Source organism: Castor canadensis, chromosome 10 (assembly GCF_047511655.1).
Source record: "Castor canadensis chromosome 10, mCasCan1.hap1v2, whole genome shotgun sequence".
NCBI lineage: Eukaryota > Metazoa > Chordata > Mammalia > Rodentia > Castoridae > Castor > Castor canadensis.
This window is the reverse complement of record NC_133395.1, coordinates 74,482,010-74,501,743: the sequence shown is the minus strand read 5'-3', so window position 1 is coordinate 74,501,743 and position 19,734 is coordinate 74,482,010.

Genomic DNA, 19,734 nt, shown 5'->3' with positions numbered 1-19,734 from the left:
TATAATTCCAGCTATAGACAGCCATAGGTGGATCTTGGTCCAGCTTGGCCAATAACTAAAGCAAAAAGGGCAAGACAGACTTCCATTGCCACCTGGATTTCAGAGTTGAAATCTATCATATCCATTTTTCTGTCTATCTATCCATCCATCCAACCCAGATGGACATTTTAAATCTAAAATTCTCAAAATACCTATTGGATGGGGCTTAAGTAGCAGACCAAGCATGTAAGAAGATCGTATTAATCAGTGAACTGAAAGTCACTCAATGGAAATCATCCAAACCTAAATGCAAGGACAAAAACATTTAAAATAAAAATTGGTACATAAGAAATATGAAGAATGCTATCAAATGATCTAATAAATGTGGCTGAGGTTCACAAAGGAGAGAGAAAATTGTGCAAAAGCAATATTTGAATTTTCCAAATTTGATGAAGAACATCAATGCACAGATTTCACAATGTCAATGTACTCCAGGCAAAAAATTCAAGAAGTCAAACTAACTACATCGTAGTCAAACAAACTGAAAACCAAAGACAGAGAGAAAAATCTTAAGCCAGCAGAATAAAATGGCACATTAACTTTACAGGAACAACAATGGGATTGTCAGCAGAGTTTTAGTGAAATGCTGGAATCCACATGGCAATGGAATTGTCTTAAAGGTGCCAAAGAGAGGGAGGGAGGAAGGAAAGGAAGGAAGGAAGGAAGGAAGGAAGGAAGGAAGGAAGAAAGGAAGGAAGGAAGGAATTCTGTCAACCTTAAATTCTTAACTCAGTAAAAATAGAAATGCAGGTAAAACTGACTTTTGAAGATAAAAATCTAGATAAATCATTGCTAGTAGATCTATACTAAAGGAACACTAAAGAGAAAATTCTTCTGACTTGATGACCTATGAAGCAAACAGAGCTGCAGAAAGAGATGAAGAACAAAAAGGACAATTAATAAAAAGTAAATTTGAAATACTATTGATTGCTTAAAGCAACAATAACAACAGTGTCTCATGGAGTTTAAAACCTATGTAGAAATAAACTATGTGACAACTAAATTTCAAAGGGCAGAAGAGAGTTATGAAAAGGGAGAATGGAATTATTCTGCTGTAAGATTCTTGCATTATTTATGAAGAGGTGAAGTATTAATTTGTATTCCATTTAATGCACATTGTAATTGCTAAAATGAAACAAAAAATAAAACTAGAAAGCTAGGGGAAGAGATAAAATTGAATATTAAAATACTTTATTAACACAAAAGAAATGAGAAAAGGAAGCAAGGGCTGGTAGAATGGCTCAAGTGGTAGAGCACCGCCTAGCAAGCAGGAAGCCCTGAGTTCAAACCCCAGTACCGTCAAAAAAAAAAAAAAAAAGAAAAGAAAAAGAAATATGAACAAAGAACAGATGTGACCAACAGAAATGAAATAAAAAACTCAAACTTGACCACATCAGTAGTTACCTTAAACACAAATTAACTAAAAATATCCATTAAAAGATAGTGTTACAGGGGTAAAACAAAACTCCAAATTCATGTTGTTTTAAAGGAACACACTTTAAATATAATGACCCATAAAATTGAAAGTATAAGGATGAAAAAAAATGCTAGGCAAATATTAACCAAGAAAACAAAAACCTATTTCTTTATTAATATTAACAAAGTAAACTTTGAGGCAAAAATATTAGTAGAGGGGAATATTTCATAACTATGAGACAATTTAATTGGAAGACATAGCCAGTCTAATTTTGAATGCACCTAATAACATAACCTCAAAATATACAAAGCAAAAAATGACACAGCTAAAATGAGAAATACACAAATATGTAGCTACAACTGAAAATTTTAGCACAATGATTTCAATAATTTACAGTACTAGCAGACAAAAAAATCAATGATGTTAGTAAAACTACTACCAAACAGCCTCATTGATATAAATATCAACGAGGACACAGGTTCTTTTCAAATGAAAAGATTATGGAGCACTAATCAACAAAGATCATAATAGAGCACATGTTAAGAAAGCTGATTATGCAATTAAAAACTTTCTTACAAAAAGTAGATAGGCCCAACTGATTTCACTGGTGATTTTACTCAATCATTTGAGGAGGAGACACTGTAAAAAAATGTATGTTGCATGCACTCTTCCAGAGAATAGTGAAAAAGGAAACATTTCCCATCTTGATTTATGAGGCCAGAAGTTCCCGATAGCAACAAGACAAACTGGGAGAAAATCACTGAACAATATCTTTGATGAGGATAAGAACAATGATCCTAAACAAAATGAAAGTCATCAATATACACAAGAGTAAGCAAAAAAAAAAAAAATAGTAACTCATAAGCAAAGAGTTCATCCCAGGAGTGCAAAGCTGGTGTAACCTTCAAAAGTCAAGTAATTCACCAGAATAAAGCAGAAAAATGTGACAATTTTAATAGCTGCAAAAATAGGAACACAGAGGGAAAGCATTTGTTATAATTCAACAGCCAATAATGATTAAAAAATACTCTCAGAAAAGTAGGAATGGAATGTAAAATTTTCAATATAATGATGTTGACAATAATCAGCTGTCATAATACCTAATTGCTGTCATACCAAGTTATTTGTCCCCCTTTTTGTGATCTAATGATCACTACTTCTATTAAACATTGTTAGAATCCCAGTCTGGCAAAGATGGCAAAGAAAAGAAATGAAACTATCTAAGGAGTAAAAGGAAAGAAGTAAAACTTTACATAGAAAATCCAAATGATCTTAGCTTCTCTATAAATTTACTAAGAGCACTACATAAGGTTGAAAAAATAATTGTGTTTTTTCAGTCACCACACTGAAAAGACAGCCTATGGAATGGGAGAGAATCTTTACCAGCAGAACATCTGCCAAGGGATTAATAACCAGTACATAGAGGGAGCTCAAAAATAACCTTGCAAAACAGTATGGAAGTTCCTCAGAAAACTGGAAGTAGACCTGCCATATGATCCAGTGATACCATTCCTGGGCATATACCTAAAGGAATGCTATCCAGGATGTAATAGAACTACCTGCACACCCATGTTTATTGCAGCCCTATTCACAATAGCCAAGTTTTGGAAACATCCCAGATGACCTACGACTGATAAAAGGATTAAGAGAATGTGTTATATATACACAATGGATTATTATTCAGCCATAAAGAAGAATGAAATTATGTTGTCTGCAGGTAAATGGCTGGACTTGGAGATCATCCTGTTAAGTGAAGTAAGCCAGGCTCAAAAGGTCCAAGGTCACATATTTTTCCTCATATCTAGACCTATAAGATAAATGTATAATGCATAGATGATCATACACACATATGGAGAGGGGAAGGGGAAGAAGGACAGGGACAGGGAGAGGGAGAGAGAGTAAATTTGACTGTAATAGTGAGTCTGTCAGAGGGGGCCACAGGGAGGCACAAGAAGAAAAGAGAATGATAGTGAATAATATTGAAATACATTGCCATCTCTGTATGAAGACTACTGAAATGCACTGAAAGCTGTTGAAAAATAGAGGAGCAAGGCAATAGAGAAAAAGTAATAGAGGGAGTTAATCTGATTAAAATACGACATATACGTGTGTGAAATACCAAGGTGAAAACCCCTTGAACAATCAATACATACCTAACAAAATGAAGGACAGGAAGGTAAAACAGGTCCTGTTCATGGATGGCTAGCAGAGGGAAGGGAGAGGCTAAGCAGAAAGGGTGAAGGAGGGTGAATATGGTACATGTTCTGTATGTACATGTATGAACATTGAACAATGAAACCTGTTGAAATTGTTCTAAGAAAGGAGGATAAGAGAGGGGGTAGGTCTAATTAAGATATATTGTAAGCACATATGAATGTCACAATGAAACCACCCTAAACAACTAATATATGCTAATATAAAAAGAACCAATGGGGGAAAATAATTGTGTTTGTAATACTAGCAACAAAAATTGGAAAGTAATATGGCATCAAAAATATGAAACCCCAGGTGGGCACAGTGGCTCACACCTGTAATCTCAGCTACTTGGGAGATGGAGATCAGTGATCAGGAGGAGCATAGTTACAGAGGCCAGCTTGGGCAAAAAGTTAGTGAGACCCCCACTTCAATTAATAAGCTGGGTGTGGTGATTCATAGCTGTAAGCCCAGCTTCACAGGAGGCATAAGTAGGAGGATCACAGTTCAGGCTTGACTGGGCCAAACCAAGGACACTGGCCAAAAAACAAGTAAAAGCAAAACAGCTAAGGGTGGGGCTCAAGTGGCATAGCATCTGCCTAGTAAGTGCTAGGCGCTGAGTTAAAATCCAAGTACCACCAAAAAACAATGAGTTAGGACTCAAATGTTCTCATCACGCCCCCCACAAGAAGATTATTATGTGAAAGGGTGGATGTTAATTCCCTTGATTGTAATTAATCATTTCACAATGCATATGTATGTGAACTCATCACCTTGTACACTATAAATATATATATCTATGTTCAGTAAGCCTCAATAAAGCTGGAAGTTAAATATATAGGATTTACTGAAATAATTGCAAGACCTCTACACTAGAACTATATTGTTCAGAAATACTAAAAGGAATAAAAAAGGGATTGCCCATTTCATGTACTGAAATGTTCACTATTGTTAGTACTTTCAACATTATTAGTATGATAATGATCTTGAATTGATCGAAATACAAGAAGATTTTGTGTATGTGTGTGTGTGTGTGTGTGTGCGTGCGTGCGTGTGTGCGTGCGTGTGTGTGTGTGTGTGTGTGTGTGTCTGGGTGACAAACTGATTCCAATTACATATGGAAGACAAAGGCCCTAGGATATCCAGACTAATTTTGAGAGCAAAGTTTGAAGATTTACATTAAATCTCAAGACTTATAAAAAAAACTATAAAGTGTTTTTATGGGCATAAGGATAGAAGTCAGACAAACCAAACAGAACAGAGTCCATATATAAATCATTTGATAAGACAAAGGCCATGAAAAAGGAAATGAGGGTCTTTTCAAGAAATGTAGAGGAATTAAATAACTCTATAGAATGTTATGTAGCAACCAGAAACTCTGATGCACTGTGAAGACAATAAAGAAAATTTCTGGGGCAGTAGTGGTCAACTGGAGGCTTTTTACATGGGAAAGCCTTGCAAGGGTTTTGCTTGTCAAAGTGGGTGAGGAGATGCTGCTGAGATGTGGTAAGTAGAAGCCAGAGATGCTGTCAAACGTGTTACAGTGCACAAGAGGGCTCCCCACAACAGGGCTATCCAGTCCAAGTGTTAACACTGCCAATGTTGAAAAGCCATGGTCCAGAAGAACTAGGAGAACATACTCACAATTTTCCCTAGGCAAGGAATCATCAAATAGGCCGTGAAAAGTACTATCCATAAAATAAAAGTGTGATTTAATTTTAAATGAAACCTTTTTTTGTATCAAAGAAACGAAAAAAAGGCAAGTTACAGACAGACTTGGAGGGGTTACATATGATTTGTATAACCAAACCAGGACTCCATGGCTGGCAGATTCTAAAATAGCCACCCCACCCAAACCCTGATTTCTGTTATTCTGACCCTTGCTTAATCCTCTCCTCTAAAGTGTTGGTAGGAACCTGTCATTTGCTTCTAACTAATAGTACATGAAAAGGTGACAATATATGATTGTATGATTCATGTTCCACAGCCTGGAATATCCCTCTCATGAAGAGACATTCTCTCTGGCTAGCTTTGAGGAAACACAAGGTTATGTTAGGTTGGGCCCATGTGACAATAAACTATGGGCAACATCCTGGCAACAGCCACCCAGAAACTCAGGCTCATTAACTGACAGCCTACAAGGACCTGAAGGCTGCTGTCGGTTCTTCCCAATATAAGCCACACATGAGACCACAATGCTGGCCAGCATCCTGACTGCAGCCTTGTGACAGACCCTGAAATAAAGAACCCTACCAAGGTATACTTAACTCTTGACCCACAGAAACTGTCAGATAATAAATATATGTTGTTTTGTGCCATTAGATTTGCGGTGATGTGGCAACGCAGCAATGGATCATGGCAGATTCATAGCTGAGATGTCTTTTACAAATTCCAGACAATCCAATTCAATAAAAAATGTCCCAAGTCTTCAACAAGCATTTTGGAAGAGAGAGGATTTTAAATGGCTAGTACATAGATTGTAAGTGCTCGACATCATTAGGATCATGGAATCACTAAAGCCACAATTAGATAAATTGCATGCACCAATGGCTAAAACTAAAAAGAATGACAATTCCGAGTGCTGACAAAGATACAAAAATAAGAATAGAATTCTTGTGAAGCATGCTTAGTGTTTAACGGTCTCTTTGGAAAACCATTCAGCTCTTCTACTAAAGCAACCTAAACATCTACACCAGGGTTTAGAAAACATCAACAAATAGAAGAACCCAGCCCACCCTGCTTTTGTAATTAAAATTTATTACACAGGTATAATCATTTGCTTATGTTTTGTCCCTGGCAGAGTTGACCTGTTATGACAGACTATATGGCTTGCAAAGCCTCCAGTCTTTACTATCTGGCTTTTGATAGAAAACTTTGTACCTCTGGTCTTCACTATGTCTTAGTAATGATGCTCCTAAGAAAAGAGTTCTGCAAGATGCGATTCAAGCAAGTTCATGAAGCTTTGTTATTAACAGCCCCAAGCAGAAAATAAAAAACCCTAAATTCATTCCATGAAGAGAATGGATAAATTGTGATGCATCCATGGAGTGGGCAGGCTTCACAGAAATTAAAAGAAGCAAGCTGTTGATAGCTATTATAACATGAATAGTTCTCATAGGTATATGGAGCAAAAGAAGAACATAGTATATGGTTCCATTTATATGAAATTCAGGAATAGGTAAGAAACAGCTCACCAAATTTGAAATGATGAAAAATTCTGATGATGGCGTACAGACAGGGCAGTCAGCCACCTAAAAGACCCTTCTAAAGTGTTGGGATTCATTGTTCAATGCCCGAATCAGTATGTATGCAAGAATAAGAAATTATCAAGTTGCATATGTTATGTATGCTATTATATTGCAATGTCCCTTAATTAGAAAATGCATATTTATTGTAGAATGTTTGGAAAGTACAGCAAAATTTAACAAAGCATTAAAAAGGTCATGCATAATCCCAGTTCAGAGGGCAACTACTCTTAATAACTGGTGTTATTTTCTTCTAGTCTTTTTTGTTTTTAGTGGTTCCAAACCTCCTGAAAAGTTGCAAGAACAGAACAAAAAACATTCTCCTTCCTTTCACTCAGTTTTCTCATTACCATTAAATATTTCAGGAGCGCTGTGTTTTGAATGTCTCTCCCAAATTTTATGTGTTGGAAAATTGATGGATGGTAACTTTAAGGGGTGATTTGTTCACAAAGGCTTTGCCCGCCCTCGTGAGTGGATTAGTGCCATTATTACAAGAGTGGGTTTATTATTGTGGGAGGAATGCCCTTATAAAGGATGGGCTCACCCACTGCCCACTTTTGCCCTCAGCCCTGGGATGATGCAGCAAGGAGGCACTACCAGATACCAGCACCTGGATATTTGACTTCCCAGACTCCAGAACACTGAGAAATTTCTGTTCTTTATAAATGACCCAGTTTGTGGTTTTGCGTCATAGCAACACAAAACAGACTAAGGGAAGCACTTCCCCAAAACAAAGACACTTACATTACCACTGCGCAAACTTCTGAAAATCAGGATGTCAGGATTGGTACAGTACTGTCCTCCAGACCATAGATCCCATTCAGATTTCACCAACTGCCCAGCTAAGATCTCATTTTCTTTTCTGGTCCTGGATCCTATCTAGGAACAAGTGCTGTATTTAGTTGTCATGTCCCATCCATGTTCCTCAACCTCAGTCTTCTCATGTCCTTGTATCCTTGACAAGGTGCAAGAATACAGGGTCTGCATGGTGGCGATCATTCTAGGTTGGTCACATGTCTTTCTGATCAGCTTCATATCACACATTCTCAGCAGGAGATAGCACTAAGAGGCCAGTGGGCCCTGTCTGCATCATGTCAGTGGGTGCATGTTTTAGACTGGTCTCCTAAAAAGCTGATTGTGATCACCTGGACAAATTAGTGTCTGTCAGGACTCTCCACATAAAGCCATCATTTTCTCTTTTTCTCCTTTTTTGATTAGCATTTTGTGGAGAGATGGTGTATAATTATCCTTTTCTTCTTCAACCCTTCACCCATCGGACTTGGCATCCATCCATTTATCAGTTGCCTCTATGATGGTTTTCACATTCTTTCTATGTATGTTAATTATGTATGTTAGTTACTTCTATTTTAAAGATGAATTTTTCCTTCTCCTCTTTCTATTTATTTAATATAGACCCAAGGGTATGATGGTTTATAATTTAATACTGTTTGAGACAGGGAAGTAATTGTGAATGCAGTGCATTTGGACCATTTCAAAAAGTGAAATGCCTTTCTTCATTTACTAATTAAAAAGATTGCCTTCAAAAATAGCAAATGGCAAACCAATTTTTTTGAAGGTCGCTGTCATATATCTGGTATATCATCGCAAAGAGCAGGGCGAGACAGTTCTGGCAGCATCCAGAAGTTTCATCCAATACTGGGCCAACTCAGCTTTCAAAGACGGGTATGTGCTATTAAATGAGACATTTACTATATTCCTTTTCTTACTAGCACCTTCCCAGTAGCACCTAATGACACCAGTTGGGGAAAATATTTTCTAAATTGGATCTAGGAAGTGGAAACAGCATCTGCACAAAGGAATCCAGTGGCTAATTAAAAATAAAAACCTTTCTATACAGCCTTTCAAATCAGAAAACAAGGCCACTAAGATTTCCCAAGTTACTCTCTAGATTATAACCAAGAAGCCAGTTCAATAATTCAAACCAAGAATTCAACTATTACAAGAATGCTTTGCAATTAAAAAAAACTTTTTGAAATAAACAAAACAACAAATAGTGTTCCACTTTCCTTATAATCTACATCTACTCAAAATTAGCTAGGTGGGAGGAGCAGAGGCTCTACCTTTTGGGCTTGTCTGACAAGAGTATGTGCGGGGCAGGCACAGGGCATTTGTTATTATTGCAAGAATAAATTTTAACATTTACTCTCTAGTTTGCTTTAAACATTGCTTCTAGTGTGATGCTGATACCATTCATGCAGAAAGGACTCTGAAGTGGTGCTCACAGAAGTGTATACCTGTGGCAACCCAGTTCTGGAGGCTCCAGGCAGCCAAGAGTTAGTACTTTGTCAAATGTACTCTTACTCTTTGGGCCTTTTTGTGTGAGTGTAGCCTTCAGGCCATGGGACCACTTTTCAGCAGTCTTGGGGCAATAAGCTTTTTGTTTGTTCTCAGTAAGTTTTCTAGTAGTAGAAGGGGTCATGTCTGAGATCATTGTAGATTCCAGTAAGCAACAAAGGAGTCTTAGACAGTGGCACCTGAAGTAATTTTCTTTCATATTTTCTAATGAAGACATAGGGAAAAGCTGAAAAACAGACTAGAAATATATCTGTGTGTGGGTAGATGAGAGATCAAAATTTGTCTTCATCCTCTTTCCCTGCAATATCAAAAAATGTAAGAGCCCACAGCTATAACTGTGTAGTTGTCAGATACGGCGGGAGTGTATTCAGATAGGGATTTTCTTGTTGGGTAGGCAGTCATATCAGATGCCTTGTCTTACTGACACTTTCACTCACAATTGCTTGTGCTGCTGAAGTAGTTTTGCACCTTATTTACTTATTTTAAATTTAAAATTAAATTCAGTATTGGCCTTAACTTCTTCAAGGCATTGGCAGTGCTTGTGTGGATCTCACACCACTACACCTCATTTCTCTAGATTTGGTCAAATTTTGTCCTTATAAGCCTTTGAGCAATTTCTTATTTTTGTTCCCACCCCTTCAAAGAAAGAGATGTTTTCCTAACTCAGCCATGGAACCAGCTATTTCTTTGAGGAACCCTGGTTCTTTTTAGTGTGGGATGACATTTAGGAAATAAGTTTGGGTACTCAGTGTGCTCATTGCTACTGAGCTTCCATTGCTTCTAGGCCCCTTCAGCAGATGGGGTAGAATATATATGCATGTATTCCCACAGCTATTTGTGTGTATTGATGGACACATGAATGTATATATGACATCTTCAACTGTTTTATGTATCTGTGTGTATATATTAAAGATTCCTGAGTTTATACCAGTGCATCTAATTCTAACAAAATACTAGAGCAATTGCTAGTCTTTCCCTTTTCTGTGTTGAAAATTACTTCTCAGATTTGATCAGAAGCCTTTTTTGTTGTTGTTGAACTGAGATTTAAAGAGGAAGGAGTAAAATCAAACCTTCAAGCCTATAAATCTTCATGGCAATTTGTTTCACAGGGAAATAAGTCATTATTGGTGTTATACACAAGTCATCTTCTCCAAGTATAAGTGCTTGCTGAGACCATGATGGCTCAAAGTTGCTTTGTTGCACATAATGAAACAGGGTGTACTAGAACCTGAATATCATGCAGAGTTTGGTAACAACATGGCAGGATATAAGGGAATATGGAAGCACCCCCTGAGGAAAGGACTCTTCATGCCCTATCTCAAGTCTGACACACCCAACTTACAGATCCCAAGAAGCGGAACCCAGTTTCTGACACTTTTTTTGCATCACCCAACAGCTGATAAATTGTCTCAAGGTCAGGTTGATTAGCGATGCCTCTGAGTACATCTCCCCTCAGCCCCAATCCTCTCCTTTCAAGGCTGGCTATTCAGGGGGTGTCATAGACTGACATCCCCTTATCTCTTACCCAAAGTATAATGGTGAGGAGGTTAGAGTTTCTGGAGTCACATTCCACAATATAAGCTAGAGACAGGAAATAGTTAGCTTGTTGGTTGAATGTGGCTCACACAAAATTTTGTTTGAGCCATTTTTTAAAAAAATTCTGAGTTCTCAAGTAAACATCAAAATTTCTAGCATTTCTTGAAAAATGTGAAGAGCTGGCAACAATGGGCCCATATCCACATCCACTGAGGGGTCATGTATGCTCCAGGATCTGATTGTTCCCTTACTTCATTGCAAGTTGCCATTCCCTATGTGACAACTTTCCCCAGCACTGTGGCACAGGAGAGTCTTATCAGAGGGTATGGGGTTTTCTTTTGCACTACATTCCCTTTGATCTCATAATCACTCCTCTTATTTTAGGGCCAGCTTATGACCACCATTTGCCTTGGAGACAGAATTCTAGAAATGAGAGTAGAAGCAAATTCTGGACCAGTTAGGGGAGTCAAAGCAGAGGAAGATGGCAGGCTCTACTAAAATTGGACTTCAAGTTCATCTTTGGAACAAAAGTGGAAAAGGAAAAAGCTCTTTCAGCATCTGAACCTCTTTATTCCACCATGGATCTAGTAAGCTTAGGAAGAACAAAGGGTCATGGCAGAAGGGCTCAGAGAGTAAAGGTTTGTTTTCTTCATGAACACACATTTAAACCACATTTCTCAGAGCTCTCTGGTAAGAGCAGGGTCATTGGAATATGTTCTAGGAGCAGCTACACATGTGCAAATGGAAGTGATGTACATCACTTCTAAGTCTAACCATCATATTCCTCTGTCTGTCCCCATCTTCTACTCACAATTTCTTCCTTTGCCTAAGGAGTAATAGATTCAGTAGAGGATTTGGAGATCTTAGAATATGGATGAGCTACGTACTACAAGTAGCCTAGGTTCTTAAATGACTATGTAGAGCAGAATGCCTTTCCTCTACAAGTCCACAGTCTCCATTGGATTATAATAAGAACAAGAAATAAGTTTCCAGCTCTTGAGATTTAGGGGTTGTTAGTTAGTGTTGTCTAGTTCAGTGGCTTTGACTAGTACACAGATTAAGGATGCCTAACATACTTCCAGAAAGTTCCATTTCCTTTGAGGTCAAGTTTGTCAAATAAATGTTCCAAATTCACTACCTCTAAGTCTTTTCTGTCAGACCACTGCTTCATTATCAGTAATTTAGTTTCTGCTCTAGTGTTTCAACTTGAGGTATACTTTCCAAGCCTCAAAATAATTCTTAGTCCTCATTTTACCCAAATTCCTGGGTATTTGACATTGTTGATCATAATCTACCTTCCTGAAGCTCTTCCTGTACCTTGGTTCCTCCACACCCAATTCTAAAGTGAAGTGTTTGTTGTTCCACTTACTAGCTGTGTGGGCTTGAGCAATTCCTTAACCTCACTGAGCTTGTTTGGGGGGCTCTTGTGAAGATTAGGTAAGAAAATGTCAACCTTCCAGAGTAGTGCCAAAAGTAGTGCCAAAGCTCACCAAATGTCAGCCACTGTTACTACTATTAGTAATGAAAGGTTCTTGATTTTCTTCCTTCTTTTCTAGTTTCCCCTCTGATTTTGAGGCCTTGAATTGTGTTGTGTGTTCTGTTCACTAGGATACTAAGCCACAATGACTTAGTAGAGATTTGTTGAGAGAGAGCTACTGCTCTCTAACTTCTGAGTCCTTTATACACTTGAAGATCCAGAATTTTCAGTCACAACCATTGACTACAGGTCTTCTCCTAAATACGCCTTAATCTAGAATTATTTTGGTTGTCTTATTTTTGTTTTGAGTGGTTCTCCCATGGTATCATCCCAGAATATCTGATCTTTAATATGCTCCCCAAAAGGAGATTTTTCAGAGTTGATTTTTAAATACACTAAGAGCTCTGAGAAGCCCTGCTGTAAAGAAACATGGAGATGAAGTCAGCCTAGCATCTTCCAAGCTTATTTGGCCACAGAACCCTATTAATATTCGTCCTTAGGTTTTACCCAGTTTGTGGAGGTCCTTCAGTTGCCACAGGAAGACATAGCAGGGGAAGGGAGACATAATAGCCCTGACTGTCCAGGAGCTGATGAAGGGTAAGGGAGAGCAAATAGTTCACAGGAGGAGTCAAAGTTAGTTCCAGCAGAAGCACTGTCCTCTGAGAGTTTAAAAATTGTCAACGATGTAAAATGCCACAGGACATTGCAGAGAATTTGTTGAGTCCTGCATTAAGTTATCCTAAAACAGTTTTTGGATTAATGGTAGCATCTAGGGATTTGTGTTGGACAGCTGGCTAAGGTTATCTTAGTTAGTAGCACTGAACAAAACAGACCTGGTTCCTCTCTTCTGACGAGAGGGCTGGAGGGACTAGGGGTACTAGCTAATGATAGGCTAAGACCCTGGTATGTCATCTCAGACTGATGTGAACCACCTGTCTGAGCAGCCACTGGAACTCCAGGGAGGAGACATCATAGGGCAAAACTAGCAGGACATTGCATTCTGAGCTTTATTTATTTATTTTTTTTAACATAGTCCTTAAAACAAAAGAATGCTAGAAAAATTGTAAAAGAGCAGGTATAATGGCTGCATTGGAATGAGTTAGAGAAATCTCAGTGATCTTGCCTGGATAGCTGGTTTAAGGGGGTGACTCCGGGGGAATAATTATGGAGTTTACTATTTATTTTCTCTCATACAGATTCCTCAGGAAGAAAGAAGACTGACCTGTTTAAAGCAGTGCTTTCAAAACATCTTGAAAGAAACCCCGTAGAGGAAACCAAATTCTCCATGTTCATTGCAGCTCACCAGAGGGAGCCTGACTCACACTGGGCTGGAACCCTTGACCTACTTCTCTGTTTTCTCAGAATGCCTGGCCCTTGCAGAGATCTGAGTTTGCCACCATTGCTATGAAGCATTGCTGGGGCTGATATTGGATATCTTGATATTTTTTAAAGTCAAGTTTCCAGGCACCATTATGAAGTCTGTGATTCTCAAGCTTCTTGAACCAGTACTATAAACAAATGGGCCAATTTAACCCCTTAAAATTCTTCTCAAATATTCTTAGGGTCCCTCTGGAAACACTTGTATGTACTAGAAACATTCACCTTTTCTCTTTCTTGTTCTGACTTGTAGGACCTAGTGCTATAGAAGTTAGCAATATGTAGCAGAATGACTGTCCGTTCTCATCTGACTCACTTCATAGAATCATTTGACAGTTAAAATAAGTTGATATTAGTAAAGTGCTTCAAACAGGGCTTGGCGCATATAGTAAGCACTACATGTGTGCTTACTGAATTAAAAAAAAGTGAAATGTTGTATTTAATGTGGTGGCTGGATCATTTTGACTTCTTTCCTACCACTCTCACTCTCCGGTCTGGGTTCAGCCTATAAAATGGCTTACCACTGGTTTTGGTCCTATTAAAAAAAGGATCTGTACTCAGAGACCTCTGTGTATAAGAGTGCACTTCTGAGGCCATAATACCTCACAGGGATTTTTAATGAAAAATATCTTTTAATCTTAATTTTCTCTTTATTGTTTCTTTCTCCTCTTCGCTACCTACCATGCATGACATGGTGCCTAGGATACTTTAGGAAGAACACTTTGGGGTCTCAGCCTGTCCCTTGCTTCAGCTTTCTTGATCTTCTCTCAACCTATGTGCCTTCTTGCAAATGGCTTCTGGGCCCAAGTCATCTTTGCAGATGAACTGCACAGGATTATGATTGGGGCAGTAATTCTGTCTAGGCTAGTAGCTGCCTCCACCTTCGATGCTGCTGATCAAAGTAGTATAACCTTTATTTTCTGCTAGACCCCTCCCCTTTCTTGCCTTCAAATTACAGTTAATTAATGACAAAATATGAACTTTCATCACTGCTCATCAGTAGTTGTTTGGAGAAGGGATATTGTTGCTGAAAAGACCATGCAGAATATTAATCACTCAAGAGAGTGTCCCATTCAGGTAGTATGGGTATACATTTTCTCTAAGAATAAGGAAGTTCTCTCTTTTTTTTCTCTTTTACCTTCTTGAGATATTGCTTTCCCTGAAGTATTATATTTGATTATGACTTTAGACACCACACAATGAAGGAATATGAATAAGAATATAAATAAGCTATTTAATAATAAAATATTACACATATTAGTGTTTTAAATGAGTCATGTATTTTTAATGGTTTTGAATAAATTTTATTTGTGACATTGAGCACATGTACTTGTGTCAATAGCATTCATCCTAAACTCAGTAAAAATGAAATGAATACCCAGTAGTACTTCTTTAAGATTCTACCCTGGCTCTGTGAGCAGGATAACCATTTCCCTTTCACAGATGAAAAAACTGTTCTTCAACAGTCTCTCTCGGGTCCAGTCTCTGGTTTGGTCAGGTCCCAAGATCTTGTGCTTCCAACCTAGCTCTCAACCCTGAAGGGACACGAGAGTTGGCTCTTCAAGTCACACTCTCAAAACACACTTGAATTGGCCCTTCATAAAATCTAGGCTGGGTCTGTCTTGTTCCCAGATATTACGGTAAACTTCATGGTCAGATTATAAGAAAGGCAGGCTCTCAGCAATTTGATATAGCAATTGGTGTCTGAAGAATAAAAACTTTCTACTACTTTTGGGATTTGAGGAATGGATGTTGGTAGAATTTGACATAGATGAAAGCATTTTCCATCCTGGATCCTGAAACAGTGATGTTTTCCTTTAAACAATTCAGTTCTAGCCCATTCAGTTTCAGCACTTTGATTAAAGCATTCATTTGGAAGTTCTCTCAGTGGAGCCAAAGGAACTAATCTGAGATGGTCTAAAGGCTTAAATTTCTCAGGGCCTCACTTGATTACATTTCAGCATTGTTTATCTCATTACTTCATCTTCTTCAAATCAAACTAATTTTAACTCAGCCCTCTTCTATAGGACTGGAAGAAAATTTTAATGTTCAGCATTATTGATAATTCCCCACAGGATCTTGCAAGGGTACTCCCTAGCCTCTTAGACAGAACAGAATGTTCAGGGTAGGCCTCCATCTTTGTCCATATTTTTTTCTTGCAACATGCAGACCAGCAACACAGTTGCTTTCTGCAGTGTCTACTTGATTAGGCTGAACTACATTGCCCAGAATTCCCCTTTATCAGGTGTTTCCTATTCTTGTGGGCCTGGGAGTTAGGTTCTTTCTTGAAGATTGGAAGAGGAAGGACAGGTGGCAGCCATTTTGTAGCATACACTTAATGTGTCTGACTTGCTCCTCCACTTTGTTGGTGTGAAGCTGTGACTTGGCCTGTGATTGCTTTCCTTTTCCCCTTGATCTTCCCTTGGTTTCTCTGACTCCTAGGTCAGGTGTGTGTGTTCAGCTACTAACAGAGAACCCTACCTTCTGCAGGTCACCCTTATTACCAAGGTCATAAGGCAGCAGGAACTCAGCCTGGCCTTGTGGGATTCCCCCTCATGCTTGTTAGGTTCCAGCTTGCTCATGCCCTCCCTTCCTTACTGCCAGCCAACAACAGATGTGGAGACAGTTTTGCAGAGTCAGTTTAGCAAGCCCCTTTGAGTGTTTAAGCCAATCCTTGTTTAATACATCTTTATAAATCTTAAGCCAGCTCCTTCTTAATAAATCCTTATTCATTCCTCTCCTATTGGTTGTGCCTCTCTGACTGAATGCTGACTAATAAGTTCTGCCCTTCGGGCCCATGAGCTTTCACCAAGAGTGGAATCCCAGGATCTAGGACAGGGCCTGTCTATACCATATGACAGTATTCTTCTTGCTCAGGACCTGTCACCTTCTCAGAGATGTGTTATTCAGTACATCTCAGTTCTCTGCCATGGTGGGACTTGCAGCTTCTGTCTCTTTCTTAGCTTGGAACAGACCCTGCTGCATGAGTCTGCTCTGTCATATTCCCTTGGGATATCTAATGTCATTTCTTCAAGTGTGTTGAGCCTTTCCCAGAAGACAAGGAGGCCCAGAAGATACGCACCATGAGGCACACCAGTATAACTACATCTTCTCACAGTTGGGAGGCAGGGTCAGAATGGGAGAACAAAAAGGGAAACAAGTGCAAACACTTCAATAGTTATCTTGACATCAGAGAGCAAAAGTGAAAATGGGGATAGAGGCAATATTCTCCTTAGCCAAGCCTGTAGTTCTAAAAATCAGATGAGTTGTTCTCAAATTCTACACCTTCCAAATCAGAAACTCATAAGCACAAAAGAAATGTGTGTTTTTAACTGAGACTCTTTTAAGTGGTTCTTATGCACAGCTGAATTCAGAATGGCTGTTCCACATCATCCTCTCTGCATTGCAAATCAACTCTCTGAGTGCAACCTTTGACAGTAGTGCCTAACCATAATTCCCTGACAAGTTTTGGCATATTGGGTATGCCATATGGTTCAATATATATTTGTGTGTTTTGGAAGCCAGAAGAGGCAGAGGGAAAGGGTTGACAATTTTACTGTGAAATCTAAGAAATGTTTATATCCAGTATTCTTCTGCAATTTGGAGACTGCCCCACCTGCAGGAAAACATGAGTGGTGGAGATTATCAACCAACGCAAGTGTCAGGGTCAGACCATGCAGTGGACTGGGGGATGCAGGGACCAGAGATGGGTGCAACTCCTTGGAAGTGGCAGGAAATTGAAGACAGAATAATTGGTGAAGTTGAAGTAGTAGAAGGTAACTTCAACGGAAATATTACCACCTCCGGTCTTACCTTAAAAAGGATTTGAGGAGGGAATTCAATGAAGTCTTTGCAAAGGTAACACCAAAGCTGTCACCCAGTGCTAAGACCTCCATGAGAGAGAACCTCGTGAACAAGCCAGAAGGATACCCTCTTGAGTGTCTGGAGAGAAATGCTTGCACAGAGAAGATGGAACTCAAGAAACTAGTTTTCAAACTAACTGTGACAGACATTAGATGGCTCCTGTGGCCATGCACTCACTAGCATAATACAGGGACTTGAGAGTTTTATGAAATGGGTATAATAATAACTCTCTCAGGATTTGGGGTAAGAATCTTAATCTGGGTAGTCAATTTTTTGAATTCAACTTCTTGCCAAGGAAGTTTGTCTCAAAAGAAAGGCCATTTTCTAGAGAGGTTATTGAAGACATATCAAATCACAGCCTCTGCAACAGCACACATAGGGGCTTGACAGAAGGATGACTTCAACCGCTTGCCACTCTCTACCCCATTAAATTAGAGAACATTCTCTGTAAGATGAAGAAAGGCCTCAAGAAAGAAGGGTGTTCCAACTCTAATGGTGCCCTGGCTACTGGGTTACAGCTTAGGCCCTACTCAGGAGTCTACTCACAGTGGTGACCATCAATCTGATTGGTGAGAAGGCAAGGAGAAATAGTGGAGGTACTGGAGTTTACATATTAGTTTGTTGATTAAATACCCAGGAAAATCATGGCTCACCTCTTTTGGTAAAAGTACAAAGAAAAGTTCCCCACTCTTCTAAGATTTATTTACTTTGTGCTAGTTCTGTTCCTTGCTTTCTCTTGCATAATTGATATATCTGGTTAGTCAGTGTGTTCTCAACTTAATGTTGAATGATCCAAGATTGGGAAGCAACCTAGTGACAGAGGGCTCTGTGCAGGCAGTCCTAACCTGGAGGAAGTGCAGCTCTAGCCAAAGAGGGCATTCATAACTTCTACAGAGAGCAAAAAAAAACAAAAACAAAACAAAACAAAAAAATGACACCTCCCAAGAACACTGAGTTTTTGTCAAAGGTCAATTTGGAAAATGATGAATGAATTCTTAACTGAGAATGCATAGACAAGAGACATTGAGACTTCCAGAAATTGTCAAGTTGCCTGGTGCTCAAACTGCTGGACAGTAAGCCTAAATATTTGTACTGAGTAGCTTCTTGCTAACCAGCAATCATCATGAATGCCTATACCCAACTCTAAGGTGTCCTTTGGGGCATGTAGGATTGAAATTTTTAATTTCTCAGAAAGAGCTCCTTTGGGTGGATATATCTTGTAGTGAAAAGTGAAAATTCCTTTCCTGTTGTAGCATAGCCACTGTAACTTTGAAAAGGGTTACTTCTGGTCCTTTTACCACATAATAGGAAACCATCCCATTTTTTTTTCCATTTTTTTCCCCTTAGTAAGAACACACTGCTCATATAAGAAGGAAGTTTATATCAGGTACAGTTGAATTTTTAGAAAGCAAGTCTCAGTGCTTTCAGAAGGCCATGCTGAAATCTCTTCCCTTGATACTCATGGCATAGAAATGGCCCAGGTCTATTAATACCATTCGCCAGGTGTCCCCATTCCCTCTATGGTTGCCTGTATGACCAAGGGAAAATGTAATGTATACTATTAAAAAACAATATTTAATGTTTGTGCAGTAAAACTACTCAAACTGCATGCCAGTGTTGAAACCAGGTGTAAACCAGCTAATGGTATCTTAATCTCAGACTTGGAGATGACTGTAAACTGTACTTTTCTGAAATGTGTGGGAACAGCTCAAAATCAGTGCTTAATGGAACCAACTTTCAAAATTGTTTCAGAGCTAAAAATTTATTCCAGTACCAAAGAAGAAACAGAGAACTGTCCAATGTTAGGATGGATAGTATTGGTGGTGGTTTTCTAAAGTCTAGAATCCAGAGTAATGACTGGGCAGACCTCTAGACAACCTAAGAGAGAAAAGAGAGCCCAAGCAAGGTTTTCAAGCTATTGGTAGAGTCTAAAGATAGGATATAAGATTCTGTTCAAATCCAGACTAAATTTGTTTCTGATCTTTTTCTACTAATTTTGAGTTCTACCTTCTTGCATCTATTTGTTCAAAGATTTTTTTCCCTTTGCACTGTGATGTTTTGGTAGACTATTTTACTTACTTTGACTTCTGAAACTTCAATTAGAAGTTACTTTATCCTCCTAATGTGAGTAAAAAGAATTCTAAAACAGATTCACTTTAACAAGAAAATACACATTTTAAGTTTTGGAGTAGGATTTTATTTGGTCTTTTTAATGTTTGTTAATGTGAAGAAAGTGACCCTAATTCTCACAAATATTAAATAATTATTTA